This window comes from Triturus cristatus, chromosome 9 (assembly GCF_964204655.1).
Source record: "Triturus cristatus chromosome 9, aTriCri1.1, whole genome shotgun sequence".
Classification (NCBI taxonomy): Eukaryota; Metazoa; Chordata; class Amphibia; order Caudata; family Salamandridae; genus Triturus; species Triturus cristatus.
Window position 1 is genome coordinate 371,976,400 of NC_140592.1, and position 12,887 is coordinate 371,989,286.

General features: G+C 45.1%; 1 protein-coding gene across 1 annotated transcript in view; it reads right to left on the reverse strand.

Moving 5' to 3' along the window:
• Window positions 1-12,887, reverse strand: part of LOC146797971 (cytochrome P450 2C20-like) — a 483,019-nt gene that overhangs the window by 115,607 nt on the left and 354,525 nt on the right. The window lies entirely within an intron of this gene.

A 12,887-nucleotide genomic window follows, 5' to 3' on the forward strand; every position in this document is an offset into this window, starting at 1 on the left:
CTGCACACAATCTACATATTTAAGTACAGCACATTAGTGTCAAAGCATGACTCATTTAATCAACACATAAGCAAAGACTTGCTTCTAATGCTACTAAAACTTGACAACGTGACAGGTTTTAAAAGAGTTATATGCCAAAAAATACACAATGTTACCAAATGCTTCTCTCACAGTGGTTCCCAAATGCACACAGACTCACAGTGTGATTCTAGACAACAACCACTATACCTAGGAGTTTACCAAAAATCATTCACTACTGTGGAACTGATAAGGGAACTGCACACAATCTACATATTTCAGGACAGCTCTATTGTGTCAAAGCCTGACTCATTTAATCAAAGCATAAGCAAAAAATGGCTTTTGATTCTACTAAAACTTGACAACATAACAGGTTTTAAAACAATTATCTGTCAGCAAATACACAACGTTACCAAATGCTTCTCTCACAGTGGTTCCCAAATGCACACAGACTCACAGTGTGATTCTAGACAAGCAACACTATCCCTAGCAGCTTACCAAAACTCATTCACTACTGTGGAAGGGGTAAGGGGACTGCACACAATCTACATATTTCAGTACTGCACTTTACTGTCAAAGCATGAATCATTTTATCAATGCATAACCAAAGACTGGTTTCTAATGCTACTAAAACTTGACAACATGACAGGTTTTAAAAGAGCTATCTGTCAGCAAATACACATTTCTTCATCTAGAAGGAGTACTACATTTTAATATAGAAACATAACTCATTTCACAAATTCATAAACAATGACTGGTTTCTAATTCTACCAAAATATAAAAACAGCACAGTTATCTGTCTGCAAACACATGAAAAACACAAATGCTTATCACAGAATGGTTTCTACATGCACACACACTGTCAATAAGATTGTAGAGAAAAAAAGTACTCCCTACACTTTAGCAGGAGAAATACATTAGTCTGATCATCCCCTCACAATTAAATAACTCACCTTTCAAGTTGTTTTGTAGATTAAGAAGTATATCAGTCACACACCAGATTTTCTTTTACAGAATCTCTGCACTGTGCACCTCTCAGCAAAAACAAAGAATGGAAAAGTTTCCCTTTCATTTTCCACACATATACATGTAAACATCAGATCACAATCCTTCACACATAAATTCAAAAGCAAACACACATTTCTATTGGTTAAACATTTCAAACCTTTCCAACTGAAATACATTTCAACCCTTCCCCCAATCTGCCTCCTGCCTGTTACCATAGAAACAGGTCATGGAACACTGCACTGAGCACACAGGTCACAAGTTCAGCACACAATGTTGCTAAACAAGACAGCAAGTGTGCTTGACTTTTCAACATATCAGCTTATCATATATAAAGATCCTTACAATCTGTTTTTGTTAACCAATAAGACTCATACCTTTAAAAAACAGAAATATACACCCTACCTTTCAGTGTAGAAAGTAGTCATACAACCAATGATTTCTTATCTTTTAAAAAAAAAAATTCCTTGGATCCGCGCATCCAGCGTGAGAGAATCCGTGCACCCAACGCGATAGGATTCGCGCACCGTGCGCGCATACGTCGTTAAAAAAAAAGGGGGGCCCCAGGGGATCCTTCTGGGACCCCCTAAGCACCTCTAGAGGGTCAGAATATTTCCACTCTGCCCCCTTTATATGTTTTACACCCTTATTCCCCTTGCTTCTTCAGCCTCGCTTCTACCGAGGCAGAAAATGGCCGCCAACAGTTCCTGGTTTCGAATGTAGACAGACACTCGACAGACAATTAGCATTCAGCGCGCGATCGGGAGGGTGCGTGCTTGGTTCGGGGAAGGTGCGCTCACGGTGCGGGTAGGGTCTGCCGATCCTCCCCGGCCATAGATATATATGTACTTTTAACTCTAATTTTCTCAGGAACTACTGAACGGATTTACACCATTTAAGCAAAAGGCACGAGTCTGAACTGAGTACTACCTCTTTGCCAAATTTGGTGTCATTCCGTTCAGCGGTTCAGGCTGTAGCTGCAACAACAGATCCTATGGGAAATTGCATGGGGAAAACGCGTCTTGGGACCCCCCTTTTTTCTCGGTCCCCGCTTGACGAATCACCACGAACCTTTCAGGGTAGGAGCGGAGCGGAGCGGAGCTGGCCAAAAGTTTGGAAAATTTCACGAGGATTCATCAACCAGCGCCAGACTTATTGGGAATAGAATGTTGCGGATTTCCTATAGAAAATAGGTCCTAACTATAACTATCTACTGGCGACCGCCAGTAGATAATATATATATATATATATTTTTTTTTAACTTCCGTGATGCTCCAATCTTTGCCCCTGCTGCCATCTTCCTGTTCCTTCACTAGTTTTATAGTGATGGAATCTTGCCCTGTTTGAATGGAATGACCCTTTCCGAAAGGTCAGTTTGACTGAAACGTAATCATGCCCTCAGGAGCGTTCTCATGACTTCCACAATGGCATCCCACTCCACTGATGTATTGATCTATCCCCTATGGGCAGAGGCAGTGTAGCACCACGAGATGCTCTTGTAGTTCCCAGGGAGGGACACGACTGCTTCTAGAGTCATGCTGACGAGCGTGGGCATGCCAAGAAACACACATTTTTTCAGACTTTTCCATGCACTGTTCAGTTTGTTAACGCTTCTATATCTATTACGTGTGCAGTGCAGTGCATGCATGTATAAAAATAGTGAATAATCAAGAAGAACTAGCTATTAAATGGAAACTCAAGATGTGTGTTTCTGAAGCAAAGAAAACATTTGCTTTTTATGAAAGCCCTCACCCACCAACCTAGTTGGTGGCATGCTTCACCTTCGGGCCCCACCCGGTGGCACAGAGCGTGCCCCGGGTGTGCTTCAACGCCTGTTTACAGTGGAGTGGGTATTGATTGGTGAGTGTGCAGTGATAATGTGAGTACAGGTTAAAAACTGCCCTAGGGTCCCACTACCCACAAGGGTTATTTAATTGATGGGTCCTTGGCAGTATTAAAAACAAGGTGGCGGATGTGAGTGGAGGTGACTATGGTCTCCCACATCCAAGGTGGTCAACATGTTTCAGCCAGGCCTCATATTGATCTGGCTTTTGTCAGGACCTCTACTTGAAAAAGTGATTAAAAGGTGGTCTATACAGTATATGCGACCAGGTATGTGAGACACTCGCTAAGGTGCGATATGGGTAAGAGGAGGATCTCCTCTAACAGTTTTGTACCTGTGGTGGTTAAAAAACACATAAACTATACAGACAAACACGCATATATGAAAATTAGCTTCAATTAACACACATTCAAATTATGTGGTTCTATACCGTCGTGCCCGTGCTCTAATTGAGTAATAAGCGGCGGTGAGATACGGTACGTGACGGAACTGTGATGCATAATTGTTATTGCAATGGTATGCCCTACTGTGTCCAGAATTCAATAGCGGGATAATTGCATGCATTCACTAGGGTGACAATTGTGCAAAGAGAGGTAAAAAGCGTAGTAATTCTTACTCTGACTTGTTTGGAGAAAAACCACATGAGTTCTGGGATGGGGTCCGGCTTTTAGTCACACACTAATTTGCATAAAGGAGACATACAAAGCATAACATATGTATTAATATAATTAGAAGGTGACCCCCAGCGGTCAGCGAATGTAGGATCCCCGTCATCCCCACTTACTTCGTCAAAGCTCGAGACCCGTGTATTGACCTACTTGGCCTGCATCGGAACTCCGTCGATGTGAGCCCCTGGTCATGGTGAGGTTTAAAAGCCTTCCGTGCATCACAGGTGGAAGTGATCTCCTGTCCAGCGCGAGTAGCATCTGTAAAAGATGCAATTGAAACAAAAGACAGACACAACGCTGTGTGCGTGTAGGGGAGGGTGGACGCCCAGAGAAGTGTGGGCATGCCCTATCTTGGTCGATTGGGAGTAAACATATTCATAAGACTAATGAGTCTAACTGTGTAATTTGACCCCAATAGAATAAAACATATTAGGAGGCATGTGTTGCTAGGTGAAATGAAAAACATTCCAGTCCCCTAATAATGTGACGGCTTTTGCTAGAAAGGGTAAAAAGACTACGGTTTTGTAGTTTATAGCGATATGTAGTTTGTTAACCTGAGAGGGGGAAGCGCTTGGTGTATGATACCGGTGCCAGTGGTAATGATGTGGCACAGAGTGTTCGTTAGTAATAGGAATTTTGGGGTCTATTAGGATGGCGGTCGCAAAATCACTCCGACCGCCATGGTAGCGGGAAAACACTGCCCACTAGGACCGCGGGAAAACCACCGGTCCAATTAGTATGCTCCGCAGTCGAAATCCGACCACAGCGGTCGGATCGCGGCAGTTAACATTGCGGCGGTTGCTGCTGCCACCAGCACCACGATGTCCAAAAAAGCATGTCCTGCTCGTCGCTGCACTGTGTGGCAGGCACTGCACAGTGCCTGTCACCTGGTACAGGGACATGTAGGTCCCTAGGGGGGTACCATCAGTGCACCCACACACACCCCCAACACATTGGGGGTCCGCAATGGACCCCGGAGACATTCTCCGCATGCCTTTCCATGGCGGTCTCACCGCCGCAGAAAGGCTGGCTACCGCCGGCATCATAATCATGCCGGCAGTGCTTGGCCCTGATCCGCCATAATTGTAGCGGTCCAGCTGCACACGCCAGGCAAGCGGGCGAACTGCAACCGGCGGAAAATCACACCGCTGCGCTTACAACCGCAGTGCTAATCAGACCGGCGGTTTCCAGGGTTTCGATTGCCAGCGGATGTCTGCCGCCGGTCCAGCAGTTGCTACTGCCGGCCCGGCTCCGGCCATCCTAAGAGACCCCTTTATGATTATGATTCATATGGGTGCCCTGACGTTGTGACAGAGTGCGTCGAGGTTCCAGATGGCTCATTCTTCTAATTAATCCTGGGCAATTCCATGACCCCAGGAATTTGGCACATATTGTCTAGATGGGAACAATCAAGAATATTATGTCAATGGTATGTCATGACCAGTGTGCTATGGGTATACTGACCAGAGTACTGTGTATAAGTGCTATAGAGAGTACCTAAAGCTTTATTGTTTACGTGAGGTGTCAGGTGTTCAAGGTGTTCCAAGGGATGTTATTGTTTAATCCTTGTAGGTGAGTAGAGAGACGATATATCCAGCGCTGTTCCCTGGCAAGAAGGAGTTTGTCATTATTGATGTTGTGGCACTGAATGTGTTCAATTACAGTCCATGACATATCATTGGGTGTGTGACCTTTTTGTAAGTAATGATCCGTCAGTTTGCTGATATTCTTTTTGCATCGAATGGTGCTACGGTATTCCACAATTCTGGTTCTCACCTTGCGTGTCGTCATGCCCACGTAGCGGAGATTGCAGGGACATTCTATAAGGTAGAATACGTTTGTCAAGTTGCAATTGGTGTGTTTTAGCTCCAGGTTTAGTGTCTTGGTAGACTGTGTCAGGTGACAAACACTAGTCACCGCATGAATAATGCCCAACTACATTGGGTAAACCCCAAGCATTAAGAACTGAATTGGTAGTAGTGTTCTGAAGTGTCCTCGGATGGGTAGATACCAGTTGGTCTTTAAGGCTGCTTGCCTTTTTATATGCAAACAGGGGTTGGTCCCAGTTTCTTGTTCCAGAGTTCAGAATACGCCAATTTTTCTGTATTAATTTTGCTACTCTTTTAGGGGCCTCATTGTAAGTCGTGACACATGTGAGCGGAGCGGTTGTGTTCCTCCGTGTGTTGTCCTCCAGGAGAGCATACCTGTTCTGGTTGTGGGCACATTTCCTGGTGGTTTGGACAATTTTTTGGGGGTATCTTCGTTCTTGTAATTTCAAGGCCAGATCTGCAGATTGTTTTTGGTAGTCCGAGGTCAGGCTACAGTTCTTCCGTATGCGGAGTAGTAATTGGCCGAATGGGAGGTTCTCCCTGAGTGGTTGAGGGTGGAAGCTATCAAATCAAATCAATTCAATCTGTAAAATTAGTTAATTTTTAATGCTTGGTTTGTAGTGGTATAGGATGGGTAGTTGATTAAGTAATAATTAACAATTAATTAATCATTTATTATTAATTATTGAATTGATAATTATGTACATTATGTAATATTGATTTATTTTAGTTATATTTTTGTCACGGGTTGCTAAGTTTATAGGAGTATATGGTGGGAAGTTAATTAAATAATAACAAAATTATTATTATTAATGTACAATGAAATATTTAATTGATTTATAATAATGTTAATATTTTATTGTGTAATAGTTATATATTTTCGGTGTGGGCTGCTAGGTTTGTAGAGTTGTAGGTTGGGAAGATAATTAAGTAAAAATTAATTAACTATTGATTGTTCATTAATTGTTTCATTCTTTATCAATTATGTAAATTTCATTATATTTTAGGTGTGGGTTGCTAGGTTTGTAGAGGTATAGGGTGGAAAGTTAATTATGTAATAATCAAATATGCATTCTTTTTAAGTTGAACATTAATTTTTATATTGTTTTTGAATTTTATAAATTGGATAATTGTCTTTTACATTTTTATACATATATATATATTTTTATGATAAGTAATATTGTTTATATTTAGAGTTCTACATTTTTTCTAAATTAATAGGATTATTCAAGTTTGGAACGTGTTTGAAGTGAAGTGCTTTCCCTACTGTTGCACAGACTGGAGTGGGAATAGTAAATGTAACCCTCTGAAGTCCAATGCTTTCGCTACTGTTGCATAGACTGGTGTGGGAATAGTATATATAACCCCTCCGGAATCTAACTCTTTCCCTAATGTTGCAAAGACTGGATTAGGAATAATAATAATATTTAATAATCTTTATTTAGCAGTAATCCAGCCATAAAAGACACAGAATAAAAAAAACACATTAATAAATTCATTTCAAAGCAATATATCATCATCTGTATAAAATTGCGAGAGTCCCTATATACATCAATCATGTCTCGAGTTTCTTGATCTTAATACTGCTCTTAAAAAATTTGTAACCACAAAAAGCATGTGTATATTGGCCAATAGTTGCAAATACAAAAAGGCTACCCAAGCTTGCCTGAATCCCAATTCTTTTAAAAAAGGTTTAAGATAAAATCGTCTAGGATGGGTAAAATAGTTACATAAAAATACAAAATTTTGGGTATCCTTTGTAGACCTATTGTCGCAGCCACAGGGTCCTCTGTCTTCTACGTGTAAAACAAAACTTGCCGGAGATGCCACTTAGTGATGGAACATATTTAGTCTAAAAAGAGTAATTAAAAATCTATCATGGGCACTGTTTAACATAGAGCGGTGAGTCAATATGCCCTGTACGGAACGGACTTGACTTAGGCGAGTGCTCTGACCATGGGTTTACTAAGCTCCTTATCCTCATGATCTGCCATGACTTTTTTGAAAAGCAACTCTTTGGCCAGTTTCTTATCCTGTTGCTTCACTGTATCATATTTGCTAAAAATTTCTGCTCTTCCCAAGGCCGTAATAGTCTCCTTAATGTACCTTAACCAAGGGATTTTGTAAGCTTGGTCGAGTGAGAGGCAATCCAAAATTACTGCTCGATTGAAGGATGCCTCCTCAATTGAAGGATGCCTCCTCGTTGAAACTGGGATTGAAAATAGTAAATCTTACACTCCGAAGTCTAACGCTTTCGCTACTGTTGCACAGACTCGAGTGGGAACAGGAAATTTTACCCATCCAAAGTCCAACGCTGTCCCTACTGTTGCTTCGACTGAAGTGGGAATAGTACATTTAACCCCTCCAAAGTCCAAAGCTTCCACTATTGTTGTACAGACTGGAGTGGTAATACTAAGGGGCCGATTCCGATTCCGGCCGTAAAACGTACCGACCGACACGGACCGAGAACGGAGACCGACCGACACGGACCGGGCCCGTACGACCCGTGCAGTACGATGCAATGTATGTGGATTGCAACCAACACGTACGGAATACAAGCCGTACGACCGAGCCGTAGGAAAACCAGTGAATCGCCCGTAAACGGGACACAATTCGCACCGACCCACACACACCAGGAATGAACCCGACCGACACGTACCTGCGATGTCCGACACGCGCAGTACGATGCAATGCGTGTAAAACCAGACCGACTTGCGCGGAGCTCAAGCCGCATGACCGACACACACAGAAAACAAGGACCTGAAGCAATAGAGATCTCCGCGACTGACGCGTATGAAACACAGAAGAAAGTCAGCGTGAAAGACCCGGAGAAGCCCGCACGAGCCAACATCAGCGTCCGTCTCGGTCAGAAGAACATCTCCTTCATGCCTAAAAAACCCAAAGGAAAAAATACAAAAAAAAGGACCAAACATGCAATGACAAAGTCAATAAATATTTTTTTTTAAAACTTGTAACAAAGACACACCCACAACTCCACCTATATAAAGGCCACAAATCACTACCATGATCTTTTGCAAATTCAAGAGAACAGCCAGCAGAGAACACCATCAGACAGCAACCACAGACACACTCACAACTCACCCATCACACAACCTTCACACCATTAGCACCTCTCCAAAAGCACTCACACATACACCTAGCAAAACTGACACTTACCCACCCTCACTTGCACCCTCACACACACACATCACTCACCACCACCACCCATCACCGTGCCCCCAAAGAAGAATCCAAAGTTCACAGATAGTGAGTTAGAAGTCCTGGTAGATGAAATCATCAGAGTAGAGCCACATTGTTTGGTACATTGGTCCAAAGGACCCTCATGTCACAGATAACAAAGATGTGGGCGAGGATTGTGGACAAGGTCAATACACAAGCACCAATGTTGCGGAAAAAGGATGACATCCAGAACAGGTGGTATGATGTGCGCAGGAGGGTCAAGAAGCTCATCGAGAAGGATCACGCCTTGAGTCAGCGCACTGGTGGTGGCTCTCCTGCCAAACCAGTATACTTCAGGTCCTGGGAGGAGAAGTTGCGGGACATCCTACCACCAGAGAGCGTCCATCGTCTATCAGACATACCAGAGCCTGGTGAGTACACAACCAATATGCTCAATATTGTGTGGCAATACACACAAATCACTGTCAAAGGGACATTGAAACCATGCACCGTTACCAAAGCCACAGTAACCAACAGATAATCATCCCAAGATGTGTATGCTAGTCAGACAAACACAATACCTGCCATCTCATCGTGACTTATAACTGTGTCATGACATGTACAAACCTACCAACAAATAGAGCAAGGTAGTGGCACAAATCTAAATAAACACTGTCAGACATTTTGCCACCACAAACACACTACCTCACAGTGAAGCTGACTGACAGGAAGGAATACTGGGTATGCTGGTGAAGTGAGTGTATCCAAAAGCATGATGGGGTTTGTAGTCACAGATAATGCTCCCCCTCCCAATTTGCCCATCAAGAACTCTGAACCATGCTCACATCACAGGGAGTGGAAAATCACTGACAAGATGGCTGACACTGGGTCCTGCTGTGGGGAGCACAAGGCCCTGGTAGGGGTTGTGCTCAAATCAGAAGCAGGACACCATTGCCTGACATCCTGAAAGCCAACGTGCACGCCCTGCAATGTAAGCATGTTTCATGGTGGAATGTCTGGCCGGGTGGGAAGGAGGACTGACAGCTCTGACCATACTTACCAGCATGTTTCATCACACACACCCCTCAACACAAACTCCACACAACTCACCTGGGATAATGCATTGATTCACACTCCATTGAAATATCACCCAAAGATACACCACACTGGGTTCTGCTGTGTGAAGCACAGGGGCTCTTTTTGGACTTGTAGCCAAATAAACACCAGGACTGCACTGTCAGCCATCTTGCCATTGCTGTCAACACTCCCTCACAGGGAAGCAGAGTCAAAAGGAAGGAAGTATGGGCATGCTGGGAAGGGGGGTATAGCCAAGAGCATGATGGGAGTTGCAGTCACAGACAGTCCCCACCCACCTACATGGCCCAGCAAGCTCACACTGAACCATGCTCACCTCACAGGGAGTGGAAATGGACTGACAAGATGTCTGACACTGGGCTCTGTTGTGGGGAGCACAAGGCCCTGCTGGGAAATGTGCACCAATAAACAACAGGACTGCACTGTCAGCCATCTTGCCATTGCTGTCACACTCCCTCACAGGGAAGCAGAGTCAAAAGGAAGGAAGTATGAACATTCTGGGAAGGGGGGTGTAGCCAATAGCATGATGGGAGTTGCAGTCACAGACAATCCTCACCCACCTACATGGCCCAGCAAGCTCACACTGAACCATGCTCACCTCACAGGGAGTAGAAATTGACTGACAAGATGTCTGACACTGGGCTCTGTTGTGGGGAGCACAAGGCCCCGCTGGGAACTGTGCACCAACAAACAACAGGACTGCACTGACTGACATACTGAAAGTTAACCTGCACCCACTGCAATGGTGGCACGCTTCATGATGGGATAACTGGCATGGGGGAGTAGGAGGTCCGGATTTAAAAACAAATAACACCGATGCTGGCCATACACACACCTTCTCTGCTAAAACAAATTGCACACGTGGTACCAGTCACTCACAAAGTAAATGCCTGGGCAAGATGGCTGACACATGGGCCTGATAAATGACGTGGGTGCAAATCACACATATGCACTGGCCAACCCAAACACGTTCGCACTCACAGCCATTGCAACCGTATGTTCAAACTCACTGTCTGGGGATGCAGTGTCCAGGGGTGTGTGGTACATCACTTGATGGGAATCGACAACTTCCACCCTGGGATTGGATTCTGGGTGTTGGGGGTCAGAGTTGACCAAACAACAGGCAAAGTACCCTGGGAAGGACAGACATAAGACACAGTCAAAAGCACAGCAGAACAGAATAGAAATGCAATACACATGCACAAAACATGTCACAAGAAACCTACACAGAAACAAGTTAGCATGTCAACACTATTGTGGAGTACAGACTACCTGAAAGGACTTATCACTGAACGCACCCAGTCAAGCAGCACACAGACACACTCAAACAGCAACAGAGCAGCACCAACACATTTCAGGCTAACACAATACATTGACATAACAACCCTGTAAACTCACATTCAGTTGAAGAAGTTGTTGATGAGCTGTGTGTGGACGTCACCCTCATCATCATCATCACTGGCATCGTGGCCCAGGCCTGGATCCTCCACTGGTGGCGGATGTAGGTCATCGTCATCCTGGATGAGAGGCAACTTCTTCCGCACTGCCATGTTGTGTAGCATGCAGCATACAATGATAATTTTGCACACCTTTGCAGAGTCATATGGGAGGGCCCCTCCGGTCTTGTCCAGGCAGCGGAAGCGGCTTATCAGGAGACCAAATGTCCGCTTGATCACCCTCCTGGTCCGACCATGTGCCTCATTGTAGCGCATCTCGGCTGGTGTCACAGGGTTCCTGAGGGGTGTCAGCAACCACGGCATGTTGGGGTATCCGGAGTCACCTAAATACAAACAATTGAACAATTAGCTGAGTTTTGAAAGAGGGTGGAATGCAACATTGCCAAACACACACAATGGTAAACAGTCAGTACACACCGACAAGCCAGGCACGCTGGTTTGGCATCTGTGACATCATCGTTGCAATGCGACTACTCCTCATGATGTAGGCATCGTGCACAGAACCGGGGAAATGTGCACACACATGTGTGATACACATGTCCGCTAGACATACCACCAGAGCATTGATGGAGTGGAAATGTTTCCTGTTTCGGTGTGTCTGCTCATGTGCCCATGGTGGTACCAGGGCCACATGCGTACCATCAATAGATCCGATGACGTTCGGCATCCTCCCCAGTGTATAAAAAGCAGCCTTTATGTCAGTGAGTTGACCTGGGCTAGGAAACTTGATGTACAGGTCAAGGAAATGCAACATGTCCTCCAAGACATCGCGTAGCACACGACTGAACATAGTTTGCGACATACCACCAGCAGTAGTCACAGTGTACTGGAAGGTACCGGTAGCAAAGAAGTGCAGGGCTGCCATCACCTTCACCTCTGGGGTCAGTACTGTAGGGTATGTCCGGCCAGGTAGCAGATGTGGTGCCCACTGCTCCGCCAACTCCTCAATCAGTGGCCTGGTGAAGCGGTACCGTCGAATGCAGTTGCGTTCCAGCATGGTTTCAAGGTCTGGGAACGGTCTATGAACAGCTGGTGCCCTGCAGTACAGAGATGAACTAAGGAAGATTGTCAATTCATCCACCCATGTGGCTACGAACAAGCAAAATATCACGATACATCATGACAATACACAATGTACTGAGGTGTGTGCTGTTGGGTATGGACACATATGTCACCTACATGCCCATCATCTCACATCTCAAGTCCACATGTCTACATAAGTTCCATGTAGTGCAATGGCAAATCATTAGGCTATGTCACAGTACCTATATACTGCTTTCACGTTCACAACACACACCAGGTTCCCCCACCCACAGATACACCATCCCCAAAGTGCTCAGGCCCTCCCCCCTAACACTTGTTTGTCAACCAGCCCCCCCCCCCCCGGTCAGCCTGTTTGTGCCACTGGAGTGGGGACCGTGGACCCCCCTTCTGTCTTGCCGACCTCACCTGAACCCCTTTCCGCTCCCATGGAGTTAGGCATTGCAGTGGAGTCCACAACCACCCCGTCTGACTTGGGCACTGAAGTGGGGTCCCAGTCCACTCCATTTAGGCACTGCAGTTGTGCCAGCACCCACCCCATCTGACTTGTGCCCCACGGTTGTGACTGCACCCACTATGTCAGACACCTCCACTGCAGTTGCCAGTGACTCTCCTGCACCCACCACCCCTTCACTGCCTCCTTCTGCTGAGTCCTGATCCTGTCCCTGCGGTGCCTGGTCTGCCCCCATGTATGCCCCTCCGACTGGATGTCCCCTGTCCTTAGCAGTGCAGGCAATCAACATGTGACAGT